Genomic DNA, 22,032 nt, shown 5'->3' on the forward strand with positions numbered 1-22,032 from the left:
ACACACACTGATATACACATACTACCACACAGACACACACTATACACAATACTATCACACAGACACACACACTACCACACAGACACACACTGACACACACACTATCACACAGACACACACTATACACAATACTACCACACAGACACACACACTACCACACTGATACACACACTATCACACAGACACACACTATACACAATACTACCACACAGACACACACACTATCACACAGACACACACTGATACACACACACTATCACACAGACACACACACTACCACACAGACACACACTATACACAATACTACCACACAGACACACACACTACCACACAGACACACACTGACACACACATACTACCACACAGACACACACTATACACAATACTACCACACAGACACACACTAATACACACATACTACACATACTACCAAGGGACACACACTATACACACAAAACGAAAAGAGTCACTTCACGTGGACTTTAGAAAAGCTATCAGTCTGGCGGGTGTGCAATAGTGAGGGGTGAGGCCAGAGCAATGGAGGGGCTGAAACAATCCTCTCTTCATCTGAGTCCTCGACAGAGGACAGGTTGCGATCTGTCTACAGTCTGTTAGTAAGAACGGCAGTCTTTGAAGCTGCGACCTTGAGCTAAAGCACCTTGTCTAAGGGTCACGTGGTTGCTTCAGCAGTCTGCTGTTTTCCTCAGATCACACACGCAGGCTAAAGAAACCAATGCAGACGCCTCGCAGAAATGCTGGTCGTGGAATCAGGGCTGCCACACAGACTCACACTGTCCTTAAGGCAAAGGTGCTCCAGACATCTCTGTATCTTTGAGAATCAATGAGAAAACAGAATGGATCTCAAGCAGGACAGAAGGAATGTCAGAGCTGGGCCTCAGAACAGACTGCACAGCCTACACTGTACCCGTAAAGGCTTGATTCAGGAGCATTGCTTTTCATCCACCAACAGGAAAGTTCTTTCTGCCAGAGGTATAGAACAAAGAGAGACTTTCATTTACAAAACCAAGTTTAATGGTGCTGCATCTGCGGGGCTTTTATTTATGATGCACCTGGTGCTGTGTTTAACCATCTGCGGATCAGTCACCTGCGCCAACACCTAAACTCTCCTGCTCTCTGTATGAACCAGGCCTGGCTCCCATTAGCAACCTAGGTTTCTGTCTGTGGGCTCCAGGAGAGAGACTATGCTTACACTGGGGTCTGCCTCCTGCTTCTGCTTCCCGAAAACCGCCACTTGAAGCTCCGTTCAGTACCCTCTCCACACAATTTCTACTTCGTGACCCACCACTACCCGTGTCTATATAAAGTGCCCCTTGAAGTGGTCTCATGAGTCTAGGAAATCTTCTCATTTGTCTCAGGCTCTTCCTGGTCGAGACAAGATTGTGGGGTATTTCGTCCAAATCCTGAATTCATTCCGGAGCATTTCCTTCCCCTTTCTCCGTACAACCTGGGCACATAGGTGTGCTTTTCTTTCCTCGTTGCCCAACTCACCTGGTTTAGCATAGAAGGAGCACACAGGACTACTAATTCAGAAGCCTGAGGTCCAGGGCTATCCCAGCCACGTTCCACTTGCTGTCTCTTGGGACCCAGCACTAAACTGCTTCCTCTGATACAATACAAATCTATACAAATGTCACCGTCCCACCCAGCCCACGATTCTCTGAACAGAAGCCTGGCTCCTCCTGCCACTTACTTGAATATGGAAGCTTACTCCTGAAGCACTGAATGCTGAACAACAAAGAAAAGAAACTTCGGAGCTACACAAACCTACAAATCTGAGCCCCAGCCAGTCTGCAGGCCAAAAAGAATGTTCTCTTATGATTAGATGTCCCTGTTTAGAAAGCTAGCCTACCAAAGACACTCAGTGACCAGATATATTCTGATGAGCTGTCCATCAATCTATGTTTCTAAAGTTCACAATGGGGATTGGGAATGGCCCATGGTCAATTTTAAATTAATGGAGTGATCTTTGGAAACATGAAGTCCTGAGTGAGAACACTAATGCTGAAAGAGAAAGCATATTTATTTCTTTATGATTTTCACATTGTTCAAATCATCTCAGTCTCCCACACCAGGAAGTCTACTTTAAAAATTAGAATTTGGGTCTAAGATGATTTAGCCTGAAAATCTAGGTTTGATCCCTAGAAGATGCATAATAGAAGACAAAACTTCCATAAGTTTTCCTCTGATCTACACACACACATATACACACACATACATATACACACATACACACATATCTTGGCGCATGTATACACACTTTCCTCTTAAAATATTAACTAAGCAAAAATCATAAAATTGGAATTCTAAATGTGTCTCTTCCTTGCTATTCATCAAGACTACCTGGCTTTGTAGCGGCTGCAGCCCCCACAGCTCGGCCACAGCACTGGTGAGTTTACCAGGAGAGACTGACTTGCTGGGTGCCCATGTAAACCAGTTGAGAAGGCAGTGAAGGCCGTAGTTTTCAATTCCAGATATGTTTCTCTGTCACCATGGGGCAGCTTACAGGAGAGATGTCTCACACTTTGGCTGGGCAGCCACTCAGTAGATGGGCGTTTCCTGCTCAGGTAGGCAGGTCTTGGTCTACGCAGTGCAGGCTTCGTTCAGTCTATACGGGCCACGCTTCTCTGTGTTGCTGGAGCTGTTAGCTAGATTCCAAGTACGCGTGAACCACACTTAGCTGAAGCCTGGGGGGAGGGCAACAAAAAAGAGGTACACAGATGTATAGTTAGTTTTTATGTCCTGTAGGGATCCCCTTGAAACGTGTTAAAAATGTCAGTCAAGACATCTGGTCAGCTGCCCTCGTCCATATTGGGGGTTCTGGGCTACTGTTATGCCCCAATATGCTTTGAGCATTGCCAATATGCTTTCTCCACAGAAGCGGCAGTGTGTCCCTCTGGTTTCTCAGCTCGTCCCCAGCACTAGCGTTTATAGTGTCACGTACTGAGCAGAATGAAAACCCGCACACTCCTGTGACCTGGCTAATGAAACAGGTCGGACAATCCTTGTGCAATCAGGGATGGAACCGATTGGCTTAGGTTGGGTCCATCTTGCAGACTGCAAAAGATTCAGCTGTCACCAGTGCCATGCGGCAGATGGACAGTTTGCATCCGATTTCCAGTCAGGCGCCAAACCCTTTAGAAGCTTTGGCAGCCCGAGCGCCATCAGGCAGCAGCCTTTGATGGCCTGCAGATGGCTGTGGCAGCCATCTTGTCTCTGCATCCTGAGAGCCCTTGTCTTACTTTCAGGCAGCATTCACTCTGGCCTAGACCCACTGTGTCTTAGAGACAGCGAGCCACGGATCCAAGAGGTTCTCGCTGTCAGCCAGAACCTGCCAACTCAGCTTCCACTTCTACCACTTGATGCTAAAAGATTTCCTTTAAAGAGAGAGCGACTGCCCAGGCACACCTCTCCCCTCAGACTTCCCACCCTTCCTCGGGTGGCTTAGACAGTAAGCTACTTTCCCCCTATAGAACGTTAGAGTCCTTTGCTGGTCACATCTACATGGACTTCTGTGTAACTGGTATGAGAAGTTGGATGTGCCTTTAAATGAAAATGGAGAGTGGGGGGGCAGGGGTAGGGCTGAAGGAGGGGGTGGGAGGGCTGCTCCCTCTTGCCTGAGACATCCTGAGGCAAAACATGCCTGCTTTCTCCTACCCAGGTCAAAAGTTAGCTCCCAAACAGTCTTGGACACCCCCCAATTGCCATCCAAATTCTCACCAAGCATTCATTCCAGATGGATCGGCCTCGACAACTGGAGAATTATAAATTTGGTGTCCATTTTTAAAACCCTTGGAACGCTGCTGCATCAGAGCCTGACTTGCCCTGAGCCCCAAGTAGAACAAAGCATCATCTTCATGGTAGGAAAACCTATCTTGTGTCGTGAATAGCCTGGAGAAATCTGTCAGAAAGCTGAGCCTGGAGGTCTTCCAAACAGAGTCTCTGCACATTTGGTAGGAGCAGTTAGGAATTCTGACTGGCACTATTAGCTTGAAGTCATTGCTCTGTGGAAGCCAGGGTAGCTTCCCCGGGTCGAAGATCTACCGTCAAATTCTACTGCATCCCACACCCCAAGACAGAACAGAGCGGCTGAGAAATGTGGAGCGTCTGACAAAAACTGACAACAAACTCAGTGAGAATCAATTCAATCATGTGTGATTTCCAACCACTCAAAAGTAGTAGAAATATTTGGTAAAAATATATAGATATAAATTGCCAATTAATGCAAACTGGTTAAAGTCAGTAAATGGAAAAAATAAAAAGTTAATTAGTGCTTTTGGAAGCTTTGTTATATACACATCATTTGCAGGTGCTAAAAAAGTGAAAAATAGCCATTATAATTACCAGGATTCAAGGATTCATCTTTTCCCTGTGTAATTTATTTAGGATTATCAGTTTCCTTGTAGTTATACAAAAGGCCTGTCAAGGTGTTTCCCACGTGTTTGGCTCATGTGCATTCCAAAAACAAGCCAGAATGCTGTTGTATTTCACCCAGCACAGGGAGGCTACTCAGGGAAAAAAAAAAAAAAAAAAAAAAAAAAAACTAGGCCACGGTCTACCTGGATCTCTGTCTTGGTTAAATTATCTTACATATGCTTTAATTTTTTTTCTTGTTCTTTGTGTCTTTCTCTCTCTTTCTCTTTTTGTTAAAATACATCTGTGTTTGTAGACTGCCCTGGATTGTATCTCAGTGCGGAGCGGGTGTGCTCACACCTGCTATAGTATATGTAGCTTAACAATACATATCATTACATTATTTACAGCTCATTTTATGTTATTCAGTAGTAAACTGCAAATTAACCCTCCAAGAACCAGGCAGGGAAAATGCTCTGCTAGGTATGTGATAGCCAATGAAGGCTTTTCCCCAGAAGAATTGTTAAGAGTACATCCATAACCGTATTCATAAACACGGAAGTGTGTTCATTAGAGCAGGGATGCCCACCAGAGCCAGCTAATCCCTCTCCCAGGAAATCTGTTTCATAATGATATCCCTTACCACACCGCACTTGTACTTATGCTGATAACACAGGTTGTAAAAGGGACTTAGGACAGGAGGCAATTAATGTGCTGGCTCTTTAACCTCCTTTATTAGAGTACATCAGGCATCAAAGGGACCCAGTGCTATGCTGCTCGCGACACCATTTCATGCCGTCTCAGCCCTGCCTTAGTTCACAGGCATTCACATTCCGTTTGACCTCTTTGGGCACTTATTCAGCTACAGGCCAGGAAAGGAGGGAGCTGGTGATGTGGACACCCCCTGCCCAACTCTCACAAATGGAGAGGTAAAAAAATGTGTTGGGCCAAAAGTGAGCATATTATTACTGACCTGAAGTTTTCCAAAAGAGAGCTACAACGTAATTTGAGGTCAGGAAAAAAAATCCTATTCTGTTACCCAAACACCAGGATGTTTTAAAAAATCCTACAATGTCTCATGGCTCAATTAGCCAGTCTAAACATCATCAGCAATTTAGCTACATTCTATTGGTAATTAACTTGATAAATTAAGATTTGCAATAGAAAACAAGACATTTTACTATTCCTTAGGTTTTATTGATATTTTTCTGAAAGAAAAAGAAATACAGCTTTCTTTAAAATACTCATTTCTATTTCAAAGAGACCAACAAACCCAAAGTTTGCTGAGTTTGGCTCTAGACGACAGCCCTTCCTCAGATCCACTGGGCAAACTATCAAAGACTAGCCGTCCAGACTTCAAACATGTGGTGTAAAATGACATTCAAATCCTAGGGCTGTGGACAGTGGCTGGTAGATAGTGAGAGACTCTCACTTTAATTCCTTCGTTCTCTGTTCTTTTCTACAATCATGGACCAAACGGGCTGTGACTAAATATTATAAAAACTGGTATGGTATAAAGAGATGTGTCCGTGTCCATCCCACTGGCTCTCTGTGTATAAGGAGTGTAAAAATAACTAATTAGAAGCCAGGGTCTTTTTTCATCAAAACTAGGCACGAACAAGGTGATTTCTTGGGGCTAATTCCTACCCAGGGCATAGTGAAAGGTATTTTGAATGACCAGAGCCGTTTCCTAAGAGTAAGAGCAAATCCCCATATGTGGTGCTGCAACCGCTTGCTCTCTGAGCTGTGGAATGCCCCAGAAGCTCCAGTCACACAGTTCTCTGCCTTCCACAAAGAATAGAAATGAGAAAAGGAATCTTTCTCTGAAACCTGCTGAAAATATAGCAGCTACCCGATGCAGAGTGGCGTTACAGACTCCTATTGCAAAGCATTGTTTCAGGCGTGATCCCCATTGCAGAAACTGTACTAATAGAAACCCCACCAATCTGAATTTGAGATATTTCTTTTCTTTTTTTCTTTTCTTTCTTTCTTTTCTATTTTTTTTTTTTTTTTTTTTTTTTTTTTTTTTTTTTTTTTTGGTTTTTCGAGACAGGGTTTCTCTGCAGCTTTTTTAGAGCCTGTCCTGGACCTAGCTCTTATTTCATACAATGCATATCACCTTTCTGCTTCTTGAAACCTTCTGCCAGGTTTTTATTTTCATTTTTTTTTCTTTCTTTTTAGGAGGTGCTTTGAGAAGACCATACCATGAGAACAATACACAGCTGCTGCTGTATAGAGATATCTAATTGTCAATATTGTAGAAATTCTACAGCTTATTACGTGCATTCAGTCTAATTCTGGGCAAATTGCCAGTCACTTCAGGGACAATCAAGTGAGCCACATCGCACGTGGTACAGCATCACAGCTTTAAGATACCCGGCTGTTTTGCCTCTGGCCAGAGAGTGTTTGTACCAGTGCTACCGAGTGAAGGGGGGTAACTACAGATAAAATAAAATTTGTATTTTTTTTCAAGTGGGCTACATTTCAAGCCCAGATGTTAGTAATGAAAGATTCAATTTAAGGATTTAAATTACAAATAAATAAAGTATGAAACAGATGTGATTTTTAAGGAAGTTCAAATTATCCAGGAAGAAAAATATCTCTGTGCATGACAAAGTAATAGGGATTGTGTTGAAGAGTCTGTTGAAAGCAATCTGCTAAGCGCAATTCACCCTTAGGACAGGATTGCTGTGGAAGGGGAAGGACTGGTGGAGCTTGTCATTAAACAAAAATTGTGTTTAATAAAACTTTATAACCGTGATTAATCCTATGAGGCCCTAAAGGAGTTTGCAGTCTCTGATAAACACATTTTCCTTGTTTGCAATGGTAATGATATTTTGGAGTGAATGGAATAAGAACAAAAAAATTCTAAGGGGATAAAAATGCAGGGGTTGGCAGGTAGCACTAGGCGGAAATTCCAGGGACCCGTAAGAAACACAGACCACCCACTAGAAGGCTACTTTAATAATTGTGTGACACACGGGCTATTGAAGAACATCACGGCAGAAACAAAGCTATTGAGCAGGCAGTAAGAGAGCACATCTTTATTTATACAAACTAATAAGGCTTCTTTCTTCCAAGCTGACAATTAGATTTGCCGATCAAAAGGATGACAGTGATTTAAGACATGGTATCTCAGAGTGGGAGATTATTCCATGAAAATACAACCAGAACGGTTTGTTCAGAGCTTCACTGCCCAGTAGAGTGGCCATTAGTCATGAGTAGCTATTTAAATTTTAATTTTAATCTATTAAAATAAAATAAAATTAAGGATTACACTTTCCATCATGTTAGTCACAATTCAGTAGCTTAATAGTCACATGCAGCTAGGTGCCTACCATATTGGGTAGGACAAATAGAGTATCCCATCACCACTGACACTTGTGCTGGCCAGCATCAAATTCAAAGATTAGATTTGGCTATCAGGGGGTCTACTTGTTTATCCTTTACCATCCCAACTTTCATCCATGCTAAATGTGTAGGCATATACCTACATGTGCTAATGCATGAATAGGATGAGAAAAAAACAGCTGTTATAATAAACTTCTTGGACCCCAAAGAAAAAACAACACCAGATCTTAACTCTGATGGCCTGAATTCTCACCAGGTGTCAATTATCTTCAAAAGGTCACTGAGGGCAAACGTGTCCAGAAATGTGTGTCCATCCTTGAAGTACAGGCATTACATATGAGTCCCTAGCATCAGTAATCGGCCCCCAGCTGATCAGAGGCCAAAGAATTAAATCACTTTGTAAAAACCTAGAGGTGAGAAGACACAAACTCCAAAGCAATGGGCCTTTAATAGGAGAACCAATTCTGGAAGGGTGGGGGGAGAAAAAGATTTGTCTTGTAACATGCAAGCTCTCGCCATGGCGACGTGTGGGGTGGAACTCTTGTCTCCTGGGCATCTTCCCCAGTGCCAGCTGAGCACCACAGAAAGCCACCCGGAAGAACAGCACAGCTTCTCTGTGAGCAGGGCATCACCCGTGTGCCACATGAACTCTTCCTGACTCTGTGGAACTGCCAGCAGCCATTTCGCTCGAGTTCTGGCTGTGACAGAGCGGCACTACCTCCCTGGCATCAGATGGGAAATGTAATTTTATAATACTCAAAAGTCAAAACCTCCAGTATGCGCCAGAGTCATTACTGAGAAACTTTCAGAGCCTTCAAATTGCAAAAGCAGTTACAAAACACACACATTTTCTCCAGAGTAAAATGGGTATTCATCTGCTTTTTCTCACGCATGCCCTCTGATCCCTGTTTATGGAAATGTGTGTTTCATGAGTCATGCATTGTTCTCCAATTTTTAGGGTGAGGAAAATGTTAAAAAATACTCCCAGGACCTTGAAGCTGTGTGTATGTGTGTGGGGGGTTATAGATCATCTAGTCCAAAGGTAAGAACTCGGGATCTACAACCCCAAGGTGATTCACGAGTAGATAACAGGAGCCATTTGACTCCAACCAAATATTAAAGTTGAGGGGCATTTTTCTGGAAAATGGTACATAGCTACTGTCAAATCATCAAAGACCGAAGAAGATGGAGAAAGAAGCACTAATATAGCCCCTTTTAAATAAGAAAATCAGACCTCAGAGTAACAAAGCAAACTTACCCTAAAATCCAGATGATCCTATGATCAACCCAGAAACTCCTCCTCTGCAGCCCCAGTTTCTGTAGACTCTGCTACAGCAGACTCCAGACAACATCTTTCTCCTGGGTGATGGGAAATCCACATGCAAAGCTAAATCTGTGGCTTGTGAGCCCCAAGAGAAGCACACATGAGGATCTGGGACATCGTGGAAGAAGTCAGTTGTGGGAGTGTTGTGTTCCACATTGCTATTACACAAATACCCACTTCCCTGGAGAAGCCAGTGCTGTTAGGAAAGGTAATATCCTTGTTTTCTCCAAAGCTTAGAACTATTTCAGTCATATGACACCATCACCAGTTACTTCCTAGAGACATCTTTGTTTTATTTTTAAAAAAAAATAAGCCAATGTCTTGTACTCTTCCATATACAATTTGGGATATATATATATATATATATATATATATATATATATATATATAATTATTAGAAAACATGCATGTTAACACTATTGCTCATCGGTGACTTTTTTTCAAAAGTAGAGGGGGAAATAGTCTTCTGATTGGACTTCTTAGCACAATGTCTTTGTATTTCTTTAACATAGCAATGGCTAAAGACTCCATGGCAATATCCATGGGCCGAGATTTAATCTTGACCCATTCATTCCTTTCATACAAGCTCCATGACCTTGAACAACTCAACTCTTTCCCAAGTCCAGGTGTCTCATGGATGTACTCTCCTCCTAGGCCTCAAAACCTGTGACTGTGGCCTGATTTGCAAAAGAAGATCTTTGAAAATCCAACTACAACTCTTTTAAAAATGTGTGTGTGTGTGTGTGTGTGTGTGTGTGTGTGTGTGTGTGTATTCAGAGGAGAAAGGGAATATATGCTCCTACATGCAGGTGCCCACAAAAGACAGAGGCCCACATCCAACCAGTGCTAACTTGTTATACTAACCACAGGAAGCTAAATTGTCCATAATTCCATACTGCTGATTACATATACTATTGGATACTGATAAGCTCTTAGATAATCTATTACGGTGGTTTTAATGTCAACCTGCCACAAATTAGAGTCACGTGAGTACGGCCTCACCTGAAGTGTCCAATCACTCCAGTTGATGTGGGAGGACCCACCCAGTTGCTGGCGGTACCTTCCGGTAGCGCCCCAGACAAGAAGTCTTTTGCAGCCTTGGCCTTCGCTTTCGGTGCTGAGTTGATTTGCTCTGTTGGTACTGCTGCTGATTCCTTCACTGACACCAGAACTAGCACTTCAAGCTTCCATCGTGGACTAGGGACCCGCAACTCTCCAGAAACATTCTGAGTTTCCAGCACCAAACTGGGACCACTGAAGCACCCCACTTTGTGGACGATCAGCAGCTGCTGTAGCCTTCCCAGTGAGAGACTGTTGAGGCACCCAGCCTCTGGGACACAGTAACTACCCAGCTCTCAGCTGTGGCTCTGTTCTATTTTAAAACAGACTTAATCAATTCATTACTATATACATACATATATACTCACCCCAATGGTTCTATTCTTTAGAGAACCCTGATGAATACACTATTACAACTTAAAATAAGGGTGATTCTTAAGCAGGTCTCGCAAGTGATGAAATGGTAATTTAGAATGAATAAAAGTGAGAAAAAAAACATAATCAAAGCACTGCATGTCATGGGCTGTTTCCTTACTTTTAAGTCTACCTTTCTCTGGGGCTGCACCAGGATTTCCACAATCCACAGAAAGTGCAGGGTCACGTCAAAACCCATCCTCTACTCTTCTCTTCCAGTTGATGCTATCTTGTTCTTCAGAACATACAGACTTAGGTGGAGGTCTCCCTCTCTCCGGCTTTCACTCCAAAGGGGCTGAGTGTTGTTAGTCAAACCCAGGGTAGCCCCACCAAGCACAGTGACAGCAGCACACTGAGGGCAAGAGGCCCAACATGGCACCCACAAGCTAATTCTCCCTTTTGTGAGGGTGTAGAATATGTATTTTTTAAGTCAAGTAACTACTTCACTGTGTTTACAAGTAAGTTAAATAATACCTCCAGGAATCTTTACAGGTCATAAAAGAGCATCACCAGTCAGAGCCTGGAAAGTCAACCCAATATCGTTTTCTACTGTCCCTCAGCTAAAGCCAAAACCGTGAACAGTGCCACATGCTGAGATTAAAAAAATCTGTGAAATGGCCAGTCCTGTTTTGTTACCTACTGTAATGACTGCAATGACCAAGACACAGGAAAGCCCCTCCGAACTCCTGCTGAGTTTTGTTTGTCTATCTCCCAGCCTCTGGATCCTGTCTTCTAGTTAATGTGGAGGATTTTTCTCTGATACTGGAACTAATCCACCCTTGTTTTTTTTTTTTTTTTGTTTGTTTTGTTTTTTAAAAAAGAGCTGGCAGCTTCAGGGCATTCCCAACAGCTACTTGTTCTACTCTTGCCTCCCATACTCTCCTAGGTACTTTTCATCTGGGGCCTACCTTTGTAAGAAATGTTATGCTTCTGAATCCAAAACCTAATTACCCTAGAAGCCCTAGAAGCTTTTGAAATCTTACAATCATGAGGAAGGTGATAGATGATAGATAGATAGATAGATAGATAGATAGATAGATAGATAGATAGATGATAGATACATACATATATATATATATATACATACATACATACATAGACAGATATGTACAAAGAGATTTGTCTTTGATGACATCAAATATTAGTCCTTTAAGAACAAGCTTCTTTCTTGGGACAGACAAACTCCTATTGAACAAAGCAATAAACTGGTCCAAGTAAATCTGACTTAGTTCATAAAGGAGCACAATTAAACAACAGAAGAAGGAGAAGAAAGAATTGTCCTCTGTGGCTTATGAACCAGCTCTGAGAAATACTCTGTATTAGTTACTTTTCTGTTGCTGTGATAGAACAGCATGAGCAGGATAACTTGTAGAAGGATTTATTTGGGCTTACAGTTCCAGAGGGTTAGAATCCATCATGGTAGCAGGTAGGAAGGAAGCATGGCTGCAAGAAGAGCTGGGAGCTCACATTTCAAACCACAAGCAGGAAGAAGAGAAAGCAGACAAAATGACAGGAAGTCTTTACACTCTTAAAGCCTGCCTCCAGTGACACACTTCCTCCAGTGACACACTTCCTCCAGTGACACACTTCCTCCAACTAGGCTCAACATCCCAAAGAGTGCCACCAGCTGGGCACCAAATGTTCAGACATCTCATTCAAACCACACATTCCAAAATTAGCCTTAGCACATTGCAGAAAGTAACAAGTTCTTGGTATTTGAACATTTTTTACTGCTGAAGATTTGTTTAAAACTCTGAATCACGGTCGCCAGGCCCATTTTGTGCATATATCATGATGTCACCAAATGATATGTCCATTATAAAATGGGGGAGATTTGATGGAATCTCTTGAAAGTCTTCCTCACTAAAAACAAAACAAAGAAACAAAAAACAAAAACAAACAAAAAACAATAAGAGCTTAGCTTAGTCTTTTTGCTTCTTGGTCAGTAAAAACCACACAGAGAACCTGGCATGAAGGACCACACCTGTAATCCTATCATTTGAAGAGAGGGGCTGAGGCAGGAGGTTAACAAGTTTACAAGTTTGAGTTTCATAGTGAAGGTCTGTCAAAAGAAAAAGCAAGCAAGAAAACAATATAGCATGGTTTAATGAATTAGGGGGTTGTCAGTTGGCTGAACAGCCAAGGAAGATAAAATAAAAAGGAAAGTCTAGGTAAGAGCAGAGAGAATAGGTATTTGGAAGTGGCCACAGTGGTTCAAGCCAGAAGCCCTGGGCTGAGGTTTCTTCTGCTCATTGATTCAAAGCATTTACCTCCCCGAGCCCCCTTTCTTCTCTGTGCAGTGGGCATGCTGACTCCCTGAGGCTGTGAGGAACAACTGAGGTAGGGTATAGAAAATATTTTTGTGGAGCTTCTGTAAAGAGAAGTAGAAGTACTCGTCATCAAAGCCTGACAACCCAAGTTAGATCCCCAGAACACAGAGAGAACCTATTTCACACGCTGTCCTCTGACTGCCACATGTGTGGTGTGGCTATACCCATACACAGTACAACATGATAATAAAAAAGTAAATTAAAAATGTTTATGAAGTAGAAGCAACAGAAAATGTAAAATTTTGTTCATTGATGCTAAACGAACATGAGTAATGTTTGAAGATTTGTGAAGATTTGGGGCTGTTGCAGGCTCCATGCCAACACTGACCTAACAAGAGCTCCTCCTTTGCCCTCCTCCTCTCTCCCCAGCTTCCTGCAGCAACCCACCAAAAAGCATCTGGCCCCCATAATTTTGGGGGCCCTTTAAGTGAAAAATGAGAAGAAAGGAAAGAGAAGGGGGCAGGGAATGGAAAGAAGAGAAAGACCATTGTTGGCTAGAGCTAGAGGGATTTCTACTGAACTCAAAAGCAATCTTCTGGAACCACTGTGTGAGAGGAAGGGTTCAAATGAGACCCAGGCAGTTGGCTTTAGACACTGTTGATTCCACAATTCAAATAGAAAGCAAGATTCCTTTCAAAATTACTTTTGACTTTGAGAATATGATTCTTGAACAAGAAGTGATTTCCAGACTAGTCCAGATGGGCCCCTGGATTTACAAGGGTTATTAACCACAGCTGGCTGAACTGAGAAGTTGAGCTTATCAAGGTATAAACAGAAATTGTTTTATTTTTCTAACACTACCACCAACCATATTCTGGCAAACTTTATGTGCAGACTGGTGACAGCTTTAGCTGTGGCCCAGATTGGTGTCAAAACTGTTCAGTCCATGCAGTTACCAACGTCACACTCGGCTTGTGGAAAAGTGCTCTTTATTCATGTTCAATCCATTTTCATATGATGGAGGCGGGTCTTCTATCAATCTGTTGATTTCATTGGTTAATTAATAAAGAAAACTGCTTGGCCTAATAGGTTAGAACATAGGTGGGTGGAGTAGACAGAACAGGAAGAAGGAAGTGAGGTAGATGGCTCAGACAATTGCCCTGCCTCTGCAACCAGATGCGATGAAGCTCCAGCCCAAGATGGACATATGCTAGAAACTAAACGGTAAGGCACCACTTCGTGGTGCTACACAGATTATTAGAAATGGGTTAAAGCAAGAGAATTAGTTAATAAGAGGCTGGAACTAAGGGCCAGGCAGAGATTAAATGAATACAATTTGTGTGTTGTTATTTCCGGGACATAAGCTAGCCGGTGGCAAGGACCCAGGTGGCGGGAAGCCGGCCTGCAGCTCCACACTACATTCATACAGAGAAGTCCTGAGATACTGACCGTCTGTAGGGAATACTATCTGCTCTCTTTCTTACACTTCTTTCTGTCTGCTCTGTTCTTCTGTTTATTCTGGGTGGTTTCCCCTTGAACTACTATGACAAACTGAATGTCCTTTTGCTGGCCAAAAGTACTGGGGCTGTTCCTGGGTGAGGTAGCTGATATGTGTCCTGGTACATGTGTCCTTGTGCCTTAGTGAGCTTGTAAGCAAGCTCCACCAACCCCACTAGCAAGAGACTCCTTCCCCTAACCCCTTCATGCCCCTTGCCTATATTCCTACTGATTCTCGGAAAATTCTTTGAGTCTCATTGTCTCTGTTCAGAAGAGGTCTCAAGACAACAAGGCATTCTTACTCTCATCAAAACTCTGCACTTCCAAGTATAGGACCGAGAAACACCACTTCAGAATCACCGAGAAATTAGAAATTGAAGGAAGGGCCTGTGGTGATTTGAATGTCATTGGCCCCCATAAGATCAGAGGGAGTGGAACTATTAGAAGATGTGGCTTTGTTAGAGGAAACATGTCACTGTGGAGGCAGACTTGGAGGTCTCATATATGTTCAAGCCATGCCCAGTATCTCAACTATTTCCTGTTGCCTGCAAGTCAAGATGGAGGACACTCAGGTCCTTCTCCAGCACCAGGCCTGCCTGCACACCATGTCACACCATGATGACAATGGACTGACCCTCTGAGAATGTAAGCCACTCCAATTGAGTGTTTTACTTTCCAGAAGTTGACATGGTCATGGTATCTCTTAACATCTGTGCCCACAAGTGCCACCATACTAACTTCCTTCTGTGTTTCTGCATTTGGGGAGCACTGGGATAACCCACAGCTTCTCAAACAAACAACTGGGATGTATATCCCACTTCATTTGTCTTGCCATAACAACAAAAAGAAAAACAGAGATTGGGTAATTCATAAATACAGGAACCCATTTCCCATACCTCTTGAGGATGTGAGGTCCAGGAGGGTCAGAAGGTTGTAGAAGACTGGATCTTCTAGATGGTGTTGTGATGCTGCCTCCAGGGTGGGGTACTGCTCACATGGCTGCACGCTCTGATGAGCAGATGTGGCCTAACCTAGTTTCTCTACCATCCCTTTTGTTTTCAAAAATTAGATTTATTTTATTTGTATGGTGTTTTGCTTCCATATATGTATATTGCCATGTGTGTGCCTGGTGTGTGTACACAGAGGTCAGAGGAGGGTGCCAGATACCCTGAAACTCAAGTTGCCTGGGCCTACTGCAAGGGCAACAAATGCTCTAAACCACAAAGCCTCTACCCCTGCTACACTAGTTCTTTGAAAGATGTTAATCCATTGCTGAAGGGGTGGTAGTTACTTCCTCATGCTATCACAATGGATATTATCATAGTTACTTTTTTTTTACTGCTGTAATAAGACACCATAACCAGGGAAACTTACGAAAGAAAGAATCTAATGTGGGCTGTGGTTTCAGAGGGTTGGAGTCTATTAAACAGAGCAAAAGAACATCTCAATCTCTGACACTCCTCCAATGAGACCAAGCCTTTAGTACTTCTTAACAGCTTCACCAACTGAGGCTCCAGTGTGCAAATACATAAGCCTATGGGGGCCATTCTCATTCAAACCACAAAAATACTAACATATAGCATGAATTGTGGGGTTGACATACATATTAGAGCCACAGCAACAAGTTCCAGAAAAGTTTAGCAGCTGCCATGAACACTGAAGCAAGTTCACTGGAGAGCCAATCTTAGCTTTGCCGTTTACAAACTGGCTGGGACAGCTGTTACCTGTTTCTTTTAGAAGCAAATCCATTCTCTCATCCTTTCACTGTATACCACAAAATGGAGGTAAATAATATGAAGACGGGATTTCCAGACACCCTTACCAAGTAGTCAGCCATTTTCTTCAACCCACAGTTTAAAAAAAGGAGGAAAAGAGATAGGGCTTACATCACTTGTTTCTGGCTCCAGTCTTCATTAGTCAGGGACAAAGGAAGTCCGTGGTTCCAGCTTCTACCCCCAGCATCAGTGGCAGCCATACGATGACCTCATTCCACCTCCATCATCTGAGTATCAGCTGACCTTGCCTTTTGGCTGCCAGAAAATCAACTAAGCCTTCCTGTCAAAATGGTTATTAGTACCTTGCAAAGCACAGAGCACTGACCAGCTATGCCTCCCCAAAGAGAACCAAAGGTCAGGCCCTCAAAGTTTTCTTTCCAGAGTTAATCATCTGCCATGAGATGTTTCCCGCCCCCACCAAGCTTTCCCCAGTTTCTGGTAGCACTTCCTCTTCTCTTCCCAGTAATTCTTGATTTCCACCCCAGAGATACTTAATTAGTAGGTCTTGAGTACTGTTGAGCATTAGGATTTTTAAATACATTATTGTGCACCGAAGGTAAAATACACATGGCAGGAAGGCATTTTACAAATAATAAAAAGGTATGCATAAGTGTCCACATCTTATACCACCAGGACATGAAGACCATCAGCACATTTGCAAAAATGTTGACCACAGTGAAAGTGGCAGCAAGGACGGCTGTGTCATTAATCCTCAAAATCAGAAGCAGCTACCAAAATTCTGCACGGATAGCACAAAGTCTGGCAGCATAGCATATGCAGAAAAGTATAGAACATTCTCCCTGATCATCAGAAGCTTGCATTCTATTAAAGAAAGGAAGAGTAGCACCCATGTAAGAAGTAAAGAGCAATACACATGAGACAACAAAGGGATAATTTGTTGACAGAGGTTCCTGTTGCACCCAGTCCCATAACCATTCATTCCCAAAAAAACACAGAGAGAGGCCTACGTTAATTATAAACTGGTTGACCTATTAGCTCAGGCTTCTTATTAACTCTTTCTTACACCTTAAATTAGCCCATAATTCTTGTCAGTGTTAGCCACGTGGCTTGGTACCTTTTATCAGCAAGGCAGTCTCATTTTGCTTCCTCTGTGTCTGGGTCACATTGGCAGACTGAACTTTCCTCTTCCCAGAATTCTCCTGTTCTCATCACCCTGCCTTTACTTCCTGCCTGGTCACCCCACCTCTACTTCCTGCCTGGCTACTGGCCAATCAGTGTTTTATTAAATTATATTATATTAAAACAATACAACTTTAAATATTTAAATCTTTAAAGGGTATAAGATCATTGTCCCATAGCACTCCCCCTCTTTTTTTTTCAAAACAAGAATTCTGAATCTAATCTTTGTTTAACTTTCTTTCTGACCATTATCCATAACAACTTGTAACTACATAAACATCCATAATGCATTATGTGGGAATGTAGGAGTGATTTCCAGGCTACTTTCTGCTGGTTGGAGGCACTGATAATCTTATGGGGACTTAAAGAAAATTCTGAATTATGGTCAACTCCGACTAAAATATTCTGTGAAACTTGATCATCTCAGTAATCTTTAGGCTGTTCTGGATGTAGAACTCAGACATATGGGCCATCTGGTCTTATCAGAGATTTCTTATGGGGGTCTTCCTTGATCAAACCTATTTTTTGTAACCCAGAATGAATCCAAATCCTCTCATTTCCTGCGGAAACAAAAACAAAACCTTTTCTCCAACGTAACATATCTTTTGACATAAATTTTGAAGTCAAAGCATTTTTAAAATATATATGTTGTATTAATCCAGCACCATTTATCAAATGTCTTTCAGCAACTGTTGTTTGTTCCTCAGCCATCAAACAATTCAAAGACAACACAATAACATACAGTATCCAGATTCTCTGTGTATTTCCCATTTTTGTGTAGCTTTATTTTAAACTCTATTTATTTTATTTTTAATTTTTGTTTTTTGAGACTAGGTTTCTCTGTGTATCTTTGGCTGTTCTGGCACTCATTCTACAAACCAGGTTGTCCTTGAACTCACAGAGATCTGCCTGCCTCTGCCTCCCAAAAGTTGGGATTAAAGGTGTGTGCCACCACACCCAAGTACTCTCTTTTTATCTTTTAAGGACTTTATCCTTTTTCTTTTTTCTCCCAAGCTTACATATATTTTTAAATATACTGTAAACCATTTAGAGGTTTTCTTCATCTGAATCTATCTTTACTGTATATCTCTCTTTTTTTTGGCCACATGAGCCATTAATTTACATGAGCAATATGGTTAGGATTAAAGCCATTATGGCTTTGACAGCTGGATCTGCCCCATTCCTTAGCTTTCTGAGAGTCTAGCTTCATGGCAGAGGTACTGTTTATTTCCACAAATTCTATGGTGTTTCAAGGTCCCTGCCACCACCAAGAAACATGCTGTTGGCTATTCATAAACACCATTTAAGTGTTTTCTGAAAGGTCCTCTTAAACCAGCTAAAGCTCAATCAAGGAAGCCTGTCTTGAATGAGATGTACTTAACTCTTACAAGCAGAGCCCACCTGAGAAAATGCTGCCACCAAGAAGCCATGCTTAACTCTGTTCTTTTTGTGTCTAGAATGATTTTCTAAGCCCTCTCAGGTTTTATGTGGATGCACTTGTCCACATAGTCACTCTTCTGTTGACAGAGGTTTCTGCCCCTCCCCAGGTCCCACAGCCATTCAGTCCTAAAGAAACACACAGAGGTCTGTCTACATTAATCATAAACTGGTTGGCCTATTAGCTCTGGCTTCTTATTAACTCTTACATCTTAAATTAGCCCATTATTTTTGTCCACATTGCTTGGTACCTTTTATCAGTGAGGCGTTCTCATCTTGCTTGCTCTGTGTCTGGCTTCCTCTCTGTCTGGGTGACAACTGCAGACTGAACCTTTCCTCTTCCCAGAATTCTCCTGTTCTCATTGCCTAGCCTATTCTTCCTGCCTGGCTACTGGCTAATCAGCATTTTATTAAAATATAAGTAACAAATCTTTACAGAGTATCAGGCCATTGTCCCATAGCACTGGAAGTATAGGCAGGGAGACCAGGCAGAAAGTAGAGGTGGTGTGATAACAGGAGAATTCTGAAAAGAGGAAAGGTCACTCTGCAGTTATGACCCAGACACAGAGGAAGCAAAATGAGACTGCCTTGCTGATAAAAGGTACAAAGGCACATGGCTAACACAGACAAGAATTATAGGCTAATTTAAGATGTAAGAAAAGCCAGGCAGGGGTGGTACATACATACCTTTAATCCCAGCACTTGGGAGGCAGAGGAAGGAGGATCTCTGTGAGTTCAAGACCAGCCTGGTCTTCAAGAGCTAGCTGCAGGACTGGCTCCAAAGCAACACAGAGAAACCCTGTCTCAAATATATATATATATATATATATATATATATATATATATATATATATTTGTATATATATATATTTGTATATATATATATACATATATATATGTATATATATGAAAGTTAATAAGAAACCTGAGCTAATAGGCCAACCAGTTAATAATTAATGTAGGCCTCTGTGTGTTTTTCTGGGACTGAACAGCTGCAGGACCAGGCAAGACAAAAACCTCTGTCAACAAATGGCAACCTCTGTCAATAATTGGCATAAAAATGCAAAATACAACAAGATAATTTGAGGTAGTGTTGAAAGAAATTCTCTCTGCCCCTGCATGCTTACTGCAACAGGTGAACACACTGGCCTCCCATTCTAGGCCTCAAACTAGACTACAGATATTATAGCCACAGTCTCTGGGGATAGGCTTATCTAAACATTCCCAACATAACTCACTCTCAGTGAAATCTGAACAGCAAATAATCGGCAGTTTTAAAAGGCTGATTACAGAGACAGGGTGCAATATTTGTGACACAACATACTAAAAGTTATGTAATTTATCTGAAGTTTTTGTTTAACTGAGCAGTAGTGAATCTTGTCAGTACTTCTAAAGCCACACTCCAAGCAGAGGAGAGACCTGAGTGAGACAGAGTCTAACTTAGTCGTCTAAGATCCCAAGGTTCTACCTACTACAGTCTCTCATTTTAAAATGTTTGTTTGTTTTTTTAAAAAATATGTCACTTAAGACAGAGCCGTCATCCCTCACAAATCTGTGGATGAGGAATCAGCACTCTGACGCAGGGTACCAACTTATCAGAGGAACAAAAGTTCCTCCTAGGCTGACAGTACTACAGCTTTCATAAGCATTAAGTCAATTTACAAAACTATGGAACTCCCAATGGAATTACAGTCCTCTAATTCAGTTGCCTGTTACTTATTCTGTATTAATAATCCCATTCTGTGGCCAGCCATTGGATAGAGACAGTTGATCTCATAAAAGTTTAAAGTAAACCTGTTTCATTCCCAGGAGGGCTCAGTATGACAGAACATATTACAGAAGATTGACAAGAAAATATTTGGGTAGCCAGGACATTCTCAAGAGCAGAATAAGAGATTAAATGATTTTCTTGACATGAGATGATACTTCTAAGAATGGCTGGCATTGGAAACTCAGTGAGTGACTAAGACATTCTTCAACCATCATTTAGAGAAACTAACCAAATTTAATAATGGTGTTTAACTTCATCACCTCTCATTTATATTTTCATTAGTGAGTATTTTTCCTCACCATTATTTCCTGAGATGAAGCTTATAAACTTGAAAACCTCAAATCTTAGAAGAGTTTTATGCTGTTTTTAAGGAACTTTAGGGTCGGGTAGGGAGTTTCTGGGTCTTTCTTAGGGTGCTCTCACCAGTGTGTTTAACACATTATCCAGCTCTTCACCCAGTCCTGGAGAACTAGAACTAGTGCCCAGAGGACTTTGGAGAGTTGTTCTGCAAGGAAATAAGAATGGGGTGCTCATGGGGGCCTCCTTTGAGAATAAGTCCCATCTTGCTCTTTCTACAGCACAAGAATTAATTCTCTCGATATACTTAATTATGAAGACTTGGTGAAGCCATTCTTCAAGGTAAATGACAGATTCATAACTTTGCATGTGCTGTGTTTTATTAATTCTTAGAGAACTCCTGTGTACACAGAAGGTGCAAGATCTTGGACATCTCTTTAGCTTACTTTCCCTTGAATTCTGAAAGTATGTACATGCACATGCTCATATTCACCACATGGGTACGTGCAGCCTGGTGATTGTTTCAAGATGGCATGTGACCAGAGAAGAGCCAATTGGTGACACGCCTTAAGATAATACAGCAAGGGAGGCTACAAGGACATGAAAGCAGAGCTAATAGTGATATCATGAACATATATATATATATATATATATATATATATATATATATATATATATATGTTTGCATATAAATATATGGATCATATGCATATATGGGGAGGAGAGGTAGAAGGGGAGAAGAGAGGACAGGAGAGGACAAGAGAGGAGAAAAAGATATCCCCTTAGTACCAGGTTGAAAGGACCCAGTTCCTCTAGAATCCTTCCCATAAACCCCTTCCTTATTTTAACTGTTTTGAGCTGACTTTCTCTCAGTTGCAACCGGAAGAATCAAGACCTCCACATAATAAGAAATTATCACTTCCACATTATAGATAAGAAAACACAATACCAAAGGTTGTATTATGACTTTGCCACAACTAAAAACAGCATAAAATTGGTTATGTTGCTCTCTATATGAAAGCCACTACTTAAAGCACACCTTCCACACAGCAGTAACTTCAGGAACTTGATAGGTCACTGAAAGCGTGCATTTATTGTGTGACCAAGTCTGCATGTGTGTCTATGAAACAGAAATTTCACATGCTACCACCCTTATTAAGTGTGATGCTCTATTTACTTTATATTCTATTTCATTCTTTCAAATGCTGTTTGTGGCCCACTAAATTCATTTCATCTCCCACTAAACTGATTTCACAAGCCACTAGTGTGTTCAAATTTGTAACTGTTTAAAAAAATGTACTCTGCCCTTTCACAATATAGTGCTAA

Source organism: Arvicola amphibius, chromosome 9 (genome assembly GCF_903992535.2).
Source record: "Arvicola amphibius chromosome 9, mArvAmp1.2, whole genome shotgun sequence".
Taxonomy (NCBI): Eukaryota; Metazoa; Chordata; class Mammalia; order Rodentia; family Cricetidae; genus Arvicola; species Arvicola amphibius.